General features: G+C 39.3%; 1 protein-coding gene across 4 annotated transcripts in view; it reads left to right on the top strand.

Moving 5' to 3' along the window:
- GBE1 (1,4-alpha-glucan branching enzyme 1) overlaps positions 1-13,623 on the top strand; it is a 274,774-nt gene that overhangs the window by 234,000 nt on the left and 27,151 nt on the right. The gene's annotated exons all lie outside the window — the stretch shown is intronic.

Here is a 13,623-nt window from a genome sequence, read left to right as displayed (position 1 = left end):
GTTAAAAATTGCTTAATTTGAACTGATGCCCATAGTTCCCGTGTACTGCAGTTCTGTATTCAATGTAACACTCTTTATTGTTGTTTAATAGTCAAGATTTTAAAAGATGAGTACTACTCAAATTCCTCAAAAAAGGATTTTTAATGATTTTTGACTATAAAGACACCATGGGCAAAATACGAAAAGCAAAAACAAAGACCAGCATTGAATAAGAATTAATATAAATGGCAGATTGAAGAAAAGCACAAGTACATGTAATATTGTAGACCATTTAGGAGTTTTTGAACAGTGACTTTACATAGGCTGGTCCTGGCAGGTTATAACAGAAGCACTGAAGACAAGCATAAGTAAAGCTATTATTTTTGGTGGCAGGGATATACCAAAAACAAGCACAACTACACATACAAGGAGCTAATGGACGACAACCTTACATTTATCCACTCGGTATTTGAAAGACAAGCACAAATACATGCAAAGCTATTATACACCAGCCACTTACAATTGATTTTACACTACAGTATTGATACAACTAAGGTTAAATCATCTCAAACAACCAGACTTCTTTACTTCATAATCTTACCTGCATTTGTTCAAAAATACATTACCCTTTAGTTAGCTGTTTTCTGCACTGGCCAGGTACAGACAGTCGAGAAGTGCACGTCCCTTTGGTTTAGGGGGTGTGGGTCAGATTTCCCTTATGACCAAGCACACACTTGGTTCTGTGCCTTCATTGTTTTTATCTGGTATGATGGCCATGTTTTAAAACAGACCAACCAATTAGGGTGGGCCACATTGTTAACGTGGTTAGTGTGGTTGCCCTAATTGTATAATTGATGCATACTTATTTTTCTGTAGCCAGTTGTTAGTTAGTCATATCATTTAGGCCTATTTATTTTTTATAACCAATTGAGTTTTAAACGTGGGTAATGTTGGTTTGATAAGTACATAGGAGTCAGCATAAAAAGTTGTTTGGTTGCAGCGCGTTTCAACCACAAGCTTAAGCTTAATTTTGCACGGCTTTTTGAAGCATACGGAAGTTTGAGGCCTAACATTGACAATACTTTTGCTTGACAATATTTTTGTACAATTTAATCACATAGTCTACTACTAGTCTCTTTACAGTTAAGCCTATTTTAATTTTTTTCCTAATGGATTTGCTTTTCTGAAAGATGCCATTTTATGTATTTTCCCATAAAATTTGGTGGTTCTGGTTCATAACATTTCTCCCAAACCATGATAAATTTGATCTGCCTCCTCTGCTAGGAATTCGGGTCACTCAGTGCTGCTGCAGGCCTACTCATCTGCAAGACAGTCTGTCTCTTACTTCCACTGGGCAGAAATTCTGCCTCTATCTGCTGAATTAGGTCAGGAGTTGATGCTCTCCTGCTGTATTGTGCTATGTTGAAAACTGGAGTTTTTAAATAATTTTTTTGAATAGTAGTGACCTTTTTTTATCTGTATCAAATCTCTGCTTCCCTTCCTGCTGCTTCATCTTTATCCCTTAGGGTACTCCAGTGCAAGACTTCCCTTCTAAGCTCCCTGTAACAAGCCTCTGCTGCTCTACTACCTATGGCAGAGCTGTCTAAGAAACAGAAGCAAGTCCAGAAATTATACCATTTGCTAATATAATAGAGAGTGAACTATGGCCCTCTTGCTCTCAGCCTGATTAGCTTTGGGTTTCTGGGTCTCATCAAGACTGTGGCTCCCTCTTTTCTGTGCTCTGCGGTTCTAAAGCAGACAAAAGGAATGCAAAGCACCACCTATGCTCAGGCAGAGATTCCCAGCAGGAGGACAACCACAAACAGCCTTCTCACAAAGCAGGCCCTTTTTTGTTTTGTTTTTTTTGGTTTTATTTTAACAGATCCCAAGAGCCAAGGTGATCTTTCACAGCCATTCCAAAGGTAGACATGGCCGTTGCTTACCTAGGCAAGGTCATGGTGATCTCTCCAGAGAGAGACTTCTTTCACAAGGACCATGTTGGAGAAGTTAGAGTATCTTGTGAAGGGGCTTTGAGGCCTCAGTTGCAGGTCTGAGAGCCTCACTTGCAACCACCTGTTTCACAAGCACTACTATGTTCTGGTGTTTCTCCTAAAGAAAATATTCCTCGTCATAGCCTTTGTCATAGATATATTATTAAACACACTGTGTTAAACTGCATGCTCTATGACTTCTTGTACAGTGATAATCTTTAACTGAGACCTTGGACAGCAGACCGTCACTCTGAGCAGATCCTGTGCACATCTAAATTTTGGTTCCATTCCGTCTGAGGAAAAGCTGGGTGAGATTGTGTCAGAAAACAATGGCAGACGAAGAGTATCTCGTCTTCCTTCAGAAAAGCATAACTAAGACGATGGTTCTCCACTTCTCAAACCAAAGATGGCAAAGTAGAGAGCTAGAATTAAGCCTAAACATCTCAACAGGTTCCAAAGAGAGCTCAGCAGGACTTTTATAGGATGTTCCACTAGCCAGGCATGCATCAGTGTGGCAGAATCTCCCATTTTCGGGAAACCTGGGGTCAGTGAATCTTGAACAGATGGATGCTAGAATTAATATTGCACAGGGATTTGTTGGAACACTCCCAGAACTGAAAGGCCCCTGAGAGCTATTCATACTCTGCTCAGTTGCAAGAGATCAAGCAAGGCAATAGTGGGCATACTAGTGGAGAAGAGTCACTGGATGCCAGCAGTGTTTTAAGTACTGTCAATTAGACGTGCTCTAAGTAGTGTTACCGTACACAAGGCTTAAAACACTATGGGTAGCCGGTGGTCAATCTGTACTGGAGCTACAAATGTTCCTTGTGCTAGTAGAACCAGTGTTAGTAAAGGTGAGGGGAAAAAATTCCAGAATTTCCTTAGTGTAGATAAAGCTGTGAAAAGTCTTTTTGGTTTTTCAGTTCTAGAGGAGTTACGCTTATTTTTGGAGTCTTAAGTCAAGAGTATAAATTATTTTATCAACTAAGCAAGTAAATGGGAAGCCCTTCCTTACTTATACTCTGTATAGCCAGAGAAGAGAAAAATTATATGCTTTGATTTCTTTTAGGAGCATTTAAAATATTGTTAGCTTAGATTTTTTTTAAACCATTAATCAATAAAAATAGCTGACTTGGACAGTTTATGGGCAAAAAAAAAAATCACAAAAAGAAGCTTATTTTCTTCTTTTCTATTTAACTGAATCTTTTATAGTAGTCTAACATTTATATTATATGTATTATGTAGAAATGTTTTTAATGCCAATTTTAAATGAAATAGTTCTGCATGTTAACAGCTTATATACTTTTACTCACTTAGACTAACCTTATTTAGCTTCTCTCGTCAACTACCCAAAATCCTGATTTTTTAGGCTTCAGTTCTTAAAATTACTTTTTAAGGGGGAATGGCTTTTTTCATAATTTTTGCTCTGTAATTAAAGCCATGGATTTTTGGATTCAGTTTTCTAGTAAAACACTTTACCCATAGATAGGTGTGTGAGAAAATATATTGGGGGTTCTATAAATTGGAAATGTTTTCATGCTTTGTTTTTATCTAGAAATGCTGTTATGGCTATGTATTTTCAATTTAAAATGTCATTTAGGAGTTTTTCAATCTTCTGAACATTTCTTCCACTAACCATCCCTTATTCTTCATTTGGAACTTCAGTGTGAAATACAAGTACTTAAGAACTTGATGATGAATTTTGAAAACCAGTGGGTGTTTATTTTGGTAGTCTCAATAGAGAGGTCTAGAATTGAATAGGTTTGATGAGTAAAATGTTCTCACCCACTGATTCAGTTCTTCCAGAACAAGATTGAGGTATGTTAGTGGGAAGTGTAAAGAAGCTTATACTACCCATATGTATGTTAGTGTTTGGTTAGAGGGCTAGATGAATGCAATGTTCTTTCTGACTTCGTAAACTATATATCTGTGATTGTGCTACTGCTGTCAGTCCATCAGCTTTTACATGCACCAAGTTCAAATTTATTAAATGGGTGATTTTGGGTTATATTATTGTCACAGAGTATATTGTTCATTTGTGTATGAAAGGTTAGAAATCCTGCTATAAATTCTGCATACATTCAGAGGTCACCTACTAAGAGTTCATTGAAGGGTTAGCTGCAATTTTAACAATGAGATTGGTACTAAATTATGAAATGTTGTGGTGCAATGTGAATCTCTATTAGCTCATCTATTCCTAAATAAAAAAATGTTTGTTTTTTCCCCCTGTATTCATGTTTCTGTCATTGCAAGTTCTCATTTACTGCTGAAGATTAGGTAGAAAAAACACAATTTTAATGTTTCTAGGAGAAATGGTTATTTAATTAGAAGCTTAACTTCTGGCATGAAAGTATCAAAGCATTTACAAGCTAGAGTGAATGAATACTAAAGTGTAGCATGTTCATTGTGGGCATGGATTTAGGAGGAATAACAATAGTTGAAGTCAAAAATATAGGTAAGTAAATAAAATTAGATGTGACGTGAAATCTCAGGAATATTACCAGTAAAATGCTGCAAGATGGTTTTTTTTTTTTTTTCAATTGCAAATTCAGGCTCTCTGACATTTGCAACCCGCACCTAGAGCTTCTAATGAGCAAATAAGGTCACTTGAATGAGTCACTGGAGTGTGATTGCTGAAGGCAAAGATGTTGCTTTGTAGTTGCTTGGTTTGTAGACTTCTTTGAAGTGCAGTTATGTAATTGTCCCTGCCTATTAGAATTCATTCTTTATACAACAAATGAAGATAGAACTTAATTTGGCATTTGGCTGATCCTAAATTCCATCAAGGTAGTTTATATGTTAAGGTCAATATCAATGAATAAAAAAATACAGCATACAAATATGGGAATGTATCATGTAAAACTTTGATTTGGAGTAAAAAAAGCATAAGATTCTAATAACATTAATCTATTTGATATTGAAAAGGTGCATGCTATTTCCTATTTTCTGTTTAATACTGTAAGTGAAAGGAAGAAACATTTCTATTTGAAATTGTATTTAATAAATTGTGCCATTTTAGAAGCAGTTTTTATGAGAGTTGGACAATTTGAACTAACACATTTTTCCTGTCTAATTTGCTTCAGGTTGTAGACAGATGGATAATCAACATCTGGGTCAGTCCCCCTTAGCTATGAGATTCCCATTAGGCTTTTTAAAGTTAACATGGAATTGCTTTCATAATTTTCTTTTGTTGAAATATTGTCACATTCTTCCTACAGGTTAATGGTTATGACAGATTAGAGCCCTAAGCTCCATTTTCAATAAAGAGCCTAAGGCTATGTCTGCACTATGCAGCTTTTAGTGACATGGCTGTGCCACTGCAGCCGTGCCGCTAAAAGGCATGCAGGGTAGCTGCTATTTGTCAGCAAGAGCAAACTCTCCTGCCGACAAAAAAAAAAAAAAAAAAAAAAAAACAACCTTCCACCCACAACAAGCGGCATTAGCGTTGTTAGTGCTGTTCACACTGGTGCTTGTCGTGGACAAAACATTTGTCTTTCGAGGGGGTGGTTATTTAACAGCTCTGAACAACAAAAGTTTTGTCTTTTGCTTGCCAGACAAAGCTTTAAGGGTTAACTTTGTTTTCTCTACACAAGAGGAATTTAACAAAAAGTGCAAAAGGAAAAAGCAGTGAGGAAAATTGTTTCCTGTGTTTTAACTTATTGCGTCATCTCTAGTAATTTCAAATTGACTTAGTATTTATTCATTTAACATATATAAGGTTGCTTTTTTTTATTGCAAAATATTTTTTGCCTCTGTTCTAGGTACTTGCTAGATTCTCCTGAAATACCGACAGACTATCATAACAGCCCATTGTAATGACACAACTGATTAGCCAATTTTTTTTGAGCTGTGCATCAGCAGAGGTCAGAAACAGGATATTCTTATCTTCTGTAAATATAAGAAATTTAAAAATATCCTGTTAAAATCCAGACACAAAGAGCTCACATTCAGGAGCGTTAAGGCGTAAACAGATTAGGTGCCCTTTATAATTAAAAAGCAGGCAGACTAGAAGATTACCTTTCAATAGTGGTGAAAGAAATGTCTTCACTTTTTTTCTTGATTTGAATATAATTTAGCAAGGAAAAAATAAATCACTTTAAAATGTAAATGACAAATTTTTCTTCAGACATTATTTGCTGTGTAACAAGTAAAAAATATTACAACAAATAGACTTTGTTGAACTCAGACTGCTTTTTCCCTGGATAGTCAACTTATGAAAAAAACACTCTAGCTCATTATCACAAACTCTCTGAAATAAACAAGTTGTGACTTCAAGCGTAGGACAAACAAATGGACTGAAACTTCAGCTGAAGTGAATAGGTGCTTTAGATATGTTTTGGATATATATTCCATATCTTATTTCACATACTTCTGTAACTTTAATATGCCTATATTTTTGTTGATATTCTGCTTTTGGGCTCAACAGAAATGCTGGGACATATAGGGAGATGTTCAAGTGTGCATTTAGCCATATTTCTTGTATGGATATCCATCCAATGTGCATTTAGTTTGCACGTGCATCTGTTTGTGTGGGAAATATGAGTGTGACATAGGTCAGATTTGATATTTGGTAGAATTAAACATTTAAAACATAGATATTTTATTTTAATTTTATCTGTCCCAACAGCTCTATGTGTCCACTTATTAAAAACAAAGAAAATACAAATTAACTTAATGTCAACAAGATCCTCTGAACGAAACAAAACCAATGTCATTCCGTTTGTACAACCAGTTTCCTCAGAACAAGCCATGGTCTTGCCCGCAAAGTGAGAAAATGAAAGTTCTGTCAAACCAAGGAGGAGAATTAAGTTCCAGAGCCAAGAGCTCTCCAGTGGGAGTGCTTCTCCTCCACTTCCTGGACAAATTCAACTCAAGCCAGTTAGCTTGGTGTTCAATATAATCTGAATGCCTGGTTATAACAGAAGGTCAGAGGCAGTCTGTAAGATAGAGAAAAACATACATATATATTGTATTTTTGAACATATTGCATTTTACATAGTTGGCTAGTAATTGCTAACTATTGAAACTTTAGTTAGAGCAGGAAACAAATGTTAGGGAACTTGATTTTTGCTTAATATGCTTCCTGATTTTTGAATTGCAGTAGTACTATTGAAGTACCAAACTGCATTTCTGAATAACCTAAAACAAGGAAAAAGAAAAGGAGTACCCGTGGCACCTTGGAGACTAACAAATTTATTAGAGCATAAGCTTTCGTGAGCTACAGCTCACTTCATCGGATGCATTTGGTGGAAAAAGCAGAGGAGAGATTTACACACACACACACACACACACACACACACACACACACACACACACAGAACATGAAACAATGGGTTTATCATACACACTGTAAGGAGAGTGATCACTTAAGATAAGCCATCACCAGCAGCAGGGGGGGAAAGGAGGAAAACCTTTCATGGTGACAAGCAAGGTAGGCTAATTCCAGCAGTTAACAAGAATATCAGAGGAACAGTGGGGGGTGGGGTGGGAGGGAGAAACAGCATGGGGAAATAGCTATATTTCAACAAAAAAGCTTCAAAAACAGACTCCAAGGAGAGACTGCTGAATTGTAATTAATTTGCAAACTGGATACAATTAACTTAGGCTTGAATAGAGACTGGGAATGGATGAGTCATTACACAAAGTGAAACTATTTCCCCATGGTATTTCTCCCTCCCACCCCACCCCCCACTGTTCCTCTGATATTCTTAGAGACTAACAAATTTATTAGAGCATAAGCTTTCGTGAGCTACAGCTCACTTCATCGGATGCATCCGATGAAGTGAGCTGTAGCTCACGAAAGCTTATGCTCTAATAAATTTGTTAGTCTCTAAGGTGCCACAAGTACTCCTTTTCTTTTTGCGAATACAGACTAACAGGGCTGCTACTCTGAAACATCTGATATTCTTGTTAACTGCTGGAATTAGCCTACCTTGCTTGTCACCATGAAAGGTTTTCCTCCTTTCCCCCCCCCTGCTGCTGGTGATGGCTTATCTTAAGTGATCACTCTCCTTACAGTGTGTATGATAAACCCATTGTTTCATGTTCTCTGTGTGTGTGTGTGTGTGTCTGTGTGTCTGTGTGTATAAATCTCTCCTCTGCTTTTTCCACCAAATGCATCCGATGAAGTGAGCTGTAGCTCACGAAAGCTTATGCTCTAATAAATTTGTTAGTCTCTAAGGTGCCACAGGTACTCCTTTTCTTTTTGCGAATACAGACTAACACGGCTGCTACTCTGAAACCTAAAACAAGGAAGTAAAAGAAATCTTGGGCAGTTAATGACAGACTTAGTTAAATCGCTACACTTGTGATGCTTACCCTTTACTAATTTCTACTCCTCTATGTTGTACGTTGTTGACTCACAGTGAGTGATATTTTTGATATGTGAATTTGGAGATATTGATATAATTGGCTAGTTAACACTGGTGCATGCTATTATACAATTTCTTGCCACTTTACCTCGATCCTGACCTGGGAAAATCTAGCTATTCCACTTCTGACTCTTGCTCAACTGCAGGCTGCTGGTTGTGGGTGATCTTGCTCAGGTGAGACCAGAGAATTGAATGTTCATTTTGACTTAAGATAGACAAATCCTATTCTTCAAAGGGCAAGGCTGGGATTTTCAAAAGTACTAAAGGAATTAGGCACTCAACTCACCTAGGTGTTGTGTTATATTTTTAAAAAAACACCCTGTGAGTGCATCCATACTTTTGACTGTACACAGATACATGTGCACTTCTTGTGCCACAACCCCTCTATCGTTCACACCTGAAGTCTGGAAGCATGTTCTTGAAGGACAGTCTAGTGCACAAAAGCAACCACGCATGAAGGGTGTCCCTATATACACACCTCTGCTGTGGTATGGCCCTGTACCCATTCTACAGTGTAGTGTGCACAGGAGAAGAGGGTGTATACCAGGGCACTTATCATATCCCTCCAGGGCCATTCCCACAATACACTTTGCTGCCTGACCCTTACTCAAAGTTATAAATGTCCCTGACACTTTCCCCACGTCGCCAGTGATAGTAACAGTCTACACTGAGCACTTCAAAACAGTTTTCTGCTGAATCTATTGATTAGTACAGGTGATCATGAATCATGGTTTGAGAGCAGCCTTCTGGTCTCTAAAGCATGCACAGGTGCTCATCAGTGTGTGGTTCCGAGTAGATTGTCCTCCATGACTTTAGCTGGGTCAGCAGGAACATTTACCTGCACCAGGAGATTTCTTGGAGACTGCATTCCGTCCTAGTGCCAGGAGCATATGAAGCAGCTCAGGCTCCTTTACCAGAGAGTGAAGGACTCCCAACAGCCTCCCTGGGAGGGGTCTTAGCACGTGCCCATGCTACGGTGAGCTGGACTGGGTGCTCTCCAGGGTGGCAAGTACAGAGCCTGAAGTGACTAGCTTCATCATATGTCAGGACACTGATAAGGGACAGGACAAGGAGACATCAGGGACCTCAGGAATTCTCAGAGAAAGTGCCAGGAGACATGGAGGAAGAGGAGCATCAAAATCTGCGTCTCTACCCAGAAGACTCGGTTGAAAAAGACCCCTTGGAAGAGTCTGAAAACCCAAAGCTGCTGCAGGAACCAGAATCTGATACTTGTGGAAATGGGAATCCATTGTAAAAAAAAAAAAAAAATGCACAACAATATTCCCTCTTGCTCCACTGCTACCCCCACCACAGCCTGGCCTCCATGATGCTCCACCCGCTCTCTATCCCAAAACGTTTCCAGGGAAACACAGGGCTGCAATTAAATGATTTCAGTGAAATCTCGTGAACCAATGTAAAGCATTGAGCAGACACGAGCAGTCGTGCTTCTGTCTGTGGATTTCTAAACCATCACCGACTGTGGTGGTCTCCAGGCAGTGCAAAAAGAGATGATGGGAAGTGGGGGTTGAGAGAGGGAAGGAGCAGATTTTAAAAGGGCTCGAGTGGGGAGAAAGACCAGTTTCATGCCACTTATGGTTGTGCAAAGATCCAGCACCACCTCTCTCCCAGCTCCTATCTTTTCTTTCCCTTATGAATGGAAACCATGCGGAAGTGGGTGAGGTTCATTGGTGATATGTATGGGGGGCCAATATAGGTCTGGAAAGGGAACCATTTGGTTTTTGAAGAACATCAGAGTGGCCCATTCTCCCTGTGACCATTTAAAATGTTTTGTACCTCTCCTAGTCTCTGTTGTCTGTCCTCTTCCCACACTGAGCCATTCTGCGGAATCTGAGAGAAATGGGGGTGGGTGAAATATCTACTTTGGGGATTGCACAAACATAATGCCAGGTCCCTTCACAGTGGAGAGGCAACTGACTTGCAGTGTTAACCAGAACGGTCAGGGAAAATTCAGCAAATATACGCTTCTGGAATCACTCTGTTTCCCTGTATGTTTCAGTGCTGTTCACTGGACACAGGGGCCGGACTTCCTGCCAATGCAGGGCAGATTATGGGGTAGGTGGACATTTTCTGTGGTTTTCTGTTCCATTTCCATGGGAACGCAAAATGCTAGTTTAGAATACAGTCTGTTTCCTCTCAAATTGCTGAATTATGCTTATAGGATTGGGTGGCAATTCTAGCAGAAATTCAAGCTAGTTCTTCAGGTCTGTAGCAGCAGGGCTCGCCAAACCCTCCCACTCAGGAATACATAGTGGGGTCACCATTAGCAGAAACATTTCTCTGGCATATGTGGCATATGTGCTGGAAAATCATTTCTATTTTGCATTCTGGTACGTTCAAAACTGCTATGGTCAACTTTTAAAGACAAAAAAGGTGACTGGTAATGTTATCCCTGAAGGAACTGAACCACACCCCAACAGATCTCTTGGTGCTCTGTGAGCATTAGAACATTTTAACAAAAGTAGTGTAGGAAACCATTCCGTTGGTACGGCAGAAGTGGCACCACAGAGATAGCCGAGGAAGATGCAAAAGGACCCTGGAAGACCTGCTTCTTGGCATAGACAGAAGGAGTCAAGAGCAGTTCAGCTTTCTTTGGGCAAGGGAGGAACAGGGTCTTAAGAAGGATGAGGCATTTCTGCAAATGGAGAGACAGCACACAGGCAGTGGGACCATGCACAGAGGGAATGAGATCATGCAGTCCCCAGTCCAGCTGGTGGCAGAATGCTTTAAGGGCCCACCCGCCACTATGATTGCTGCCTCTCTCCAGGAATAAGAACCACCTTCTCTACTTCCTCCTTCAGCTGCCACCCAGGATGCTGCTGAAGTAGTAAATCCCACCACCACTGTAATGGGGAGGAGCATGCCCAACAAAACATCCTCCACAGGCATCCAAACTCCCTCACAGGGCAACACTCCAGTCCAGAGCATTCAGGAGAAGAACAACGAGCCCAATCCTATCTTGTAGCCCAGCCTGTATTCTGCCCTCAAGCCCACACAGGATATATCCCCAGTTGTCCCCCTGCACAATATTCTGCATTCATTTTCTTCCACCTCCTCTTGTCAGTCTGAGGAGCAAGGAAAAGGCGAGGAGGTGTCCATAGACGTCCGTGTTAGCCCACTTCTCAGAGAATTTGACTTTTTTGGGGTTAATTTGTTCCTGTTAAAAAATTTTAACTCTGTTTGATGAATGTTGGTATGTAAATAAAAGTTACTGTGCACTCCACTTGTATGTGCACCTTCTTTTCTGAGAATGATCAATGTAATACTTCTCACATGTTTGGGATGGGATGGCAGAATTCATGGCACATTATTGTGAATTCTTAGAAGTCTGCTGCGATTGAAATGTAAACAATCTAATCTTTCCCACACGCCCTCTTCTCTGCACCCTCCTGGGCCGTGAATTTGCTAATTTTTTTTTAAGGGGGTTCATGACAGTGAAATAACTGTCGCTGTCCAAAGCACCAGAATGAAAAACAGAAAACAGTTTAACTGAAATGTCTTTGTGGCTTTGTTAACAATGTATGTGATGATACAGACAAGGGAAACAAAACTACATTAGCATTGAAGATATCTGACACTAAATGTACCTTTATAATTCCTCTTTTCTCCTTCCACCACCACCAAACAATCACCATGGAAAACCATGGGAGTAATCCTGCATAACACTTGATAAGTGCTATGAGCAAAACATTGTGAGGAAGGAATGTGTGAAGTCCCTCTCAAAACCACCCAACTTTTAAAAAAAGTTAGCCTACATGGAGAAATCACAAACAGTAGTCGCCACTGAAAGACAGGAAAGTTTGAGTCCAGAGATGGAATGGATGTGATGACAGGCAAGGCAAGCTTGAAGAAGGTGATAAGGAAGGAAACCACTTCTGGATCAATTCTGTCTAGATATTAGAGATACTCTACTCCTGAGTAGATGGATGATGTTCAGACTAAGATATAGATAAGGACACAGAACCTGACAGTCTGTAAATGCAGGGTGAGTTAGAGGGCAAAAATAGATATATTATCTTAACTAGTTACTTAATCATAAAGAATGTGACCTAAAGCTACTGTCTTTTATGAAGAAAATGCTGCCTCCCATGTGCTAGCACAAGACAAGTCCAGACAAAAAGGAGAAAAGGGTATCATGAAGTATTTCAGGGAAATTTCCACTTACTGCGCACAACATAATGACAAAATGACATTTGATAGAACCATGAACACGTCGCAGAGCATGCAAAGGGATGTGAAGAGTGGGCCAAGCAATCCACTTAAATATCTGTCCACAGCAAAGCAAGAGTGAATGAAGAAGGCTAACAACTGAGATTAATGTACAGATGCAACATTGATTTTTATAAAGAGAAAGGCCTTGGATTTATTTTACTGTTTGTTTGTTTTTTTAAACCACAGATAAAAACCTAATGGCAACTAAACACATAAAAATACAACAATCAATATTTGTTCCATAATTAGAGCCTTGATTTTGTGAACTGATGGGGATTCACCAAGATGCATCATTAGATTGCTTCACATTCTAGATATTTTAAAAGTCAAGCTTACAGCTCTCTACCCTGGTGGTACCACTGCAATGCTAGATATGTAAACAGTAGGAGAGGAGTGGATGAAGAGAGTTCTGCTACTGCTACCTTTATCAGGTACAGGAGCCAGCTGACCCCAGGACTGGTTAAAGGATCAAAGGCTTTCACTTTCTCTCTGCCCATCTGGCTCTCAGTGTGGGTGCTTCCTTGTTGCACTCATTTGTCATGATTCTTGCTACCTACTCACTTCTTGCAGAAGCAATAGCCTAAGTTTAATCTTTGAAAGGGTTTTTTTGTTTCTTCTTACTTGTGGCAATTTCTCAGAAGAGTTTTTGATCTAACACTTTATCTGCTGATTACTCTATCCTTCTTTTGACCTCAGGACAGTATCCCTTCTCCCTGCTTTCAGTCAAGAAGTGGTAGCAAGAGCTGAGAAAAAATCAAGTATTACTAAGCCACCCATTATTTTCAAAGTTTTAAAAATGCATACAGAGATTGAGGTTTATCACATGTAGCTATCAAATGTTTTTAAATATGGAGAGAGAGGAAAAAATACATCTTTTTTAATCTTTGACTCCAGATGTATGAATAGCAAATGCTACATTTGTGCAATGATGTCAGAGGTATAGCTGTTTTGTAAATCTAACTGCAAATTCTAACTTCTGTAAGATTTAAATCTGAACTGCAATGTTGCATTAACCTAATTTCCTGCATTTCATAGTCTCTCTTTATATGACT

Source organism: Dermochelys coriacea, chromosome 1 (assembly GCF_009764565.3).
Source record: "Dermochelys coriacea isolate rDerCor1 chromosome 1, rDerCor1.pri.v4, whole genome shotgun sequence".
Lineage (NCBI taxonomy): Eukaryota > Metazoa > Chordata > Testudines > Dermochelyidae > Dermochelys > Dermochelys coriacea.
Note: the sequence above shows the minus strand (reverse complement) of the source record. Positions and strands in the feature narration are given on the sequence as shown.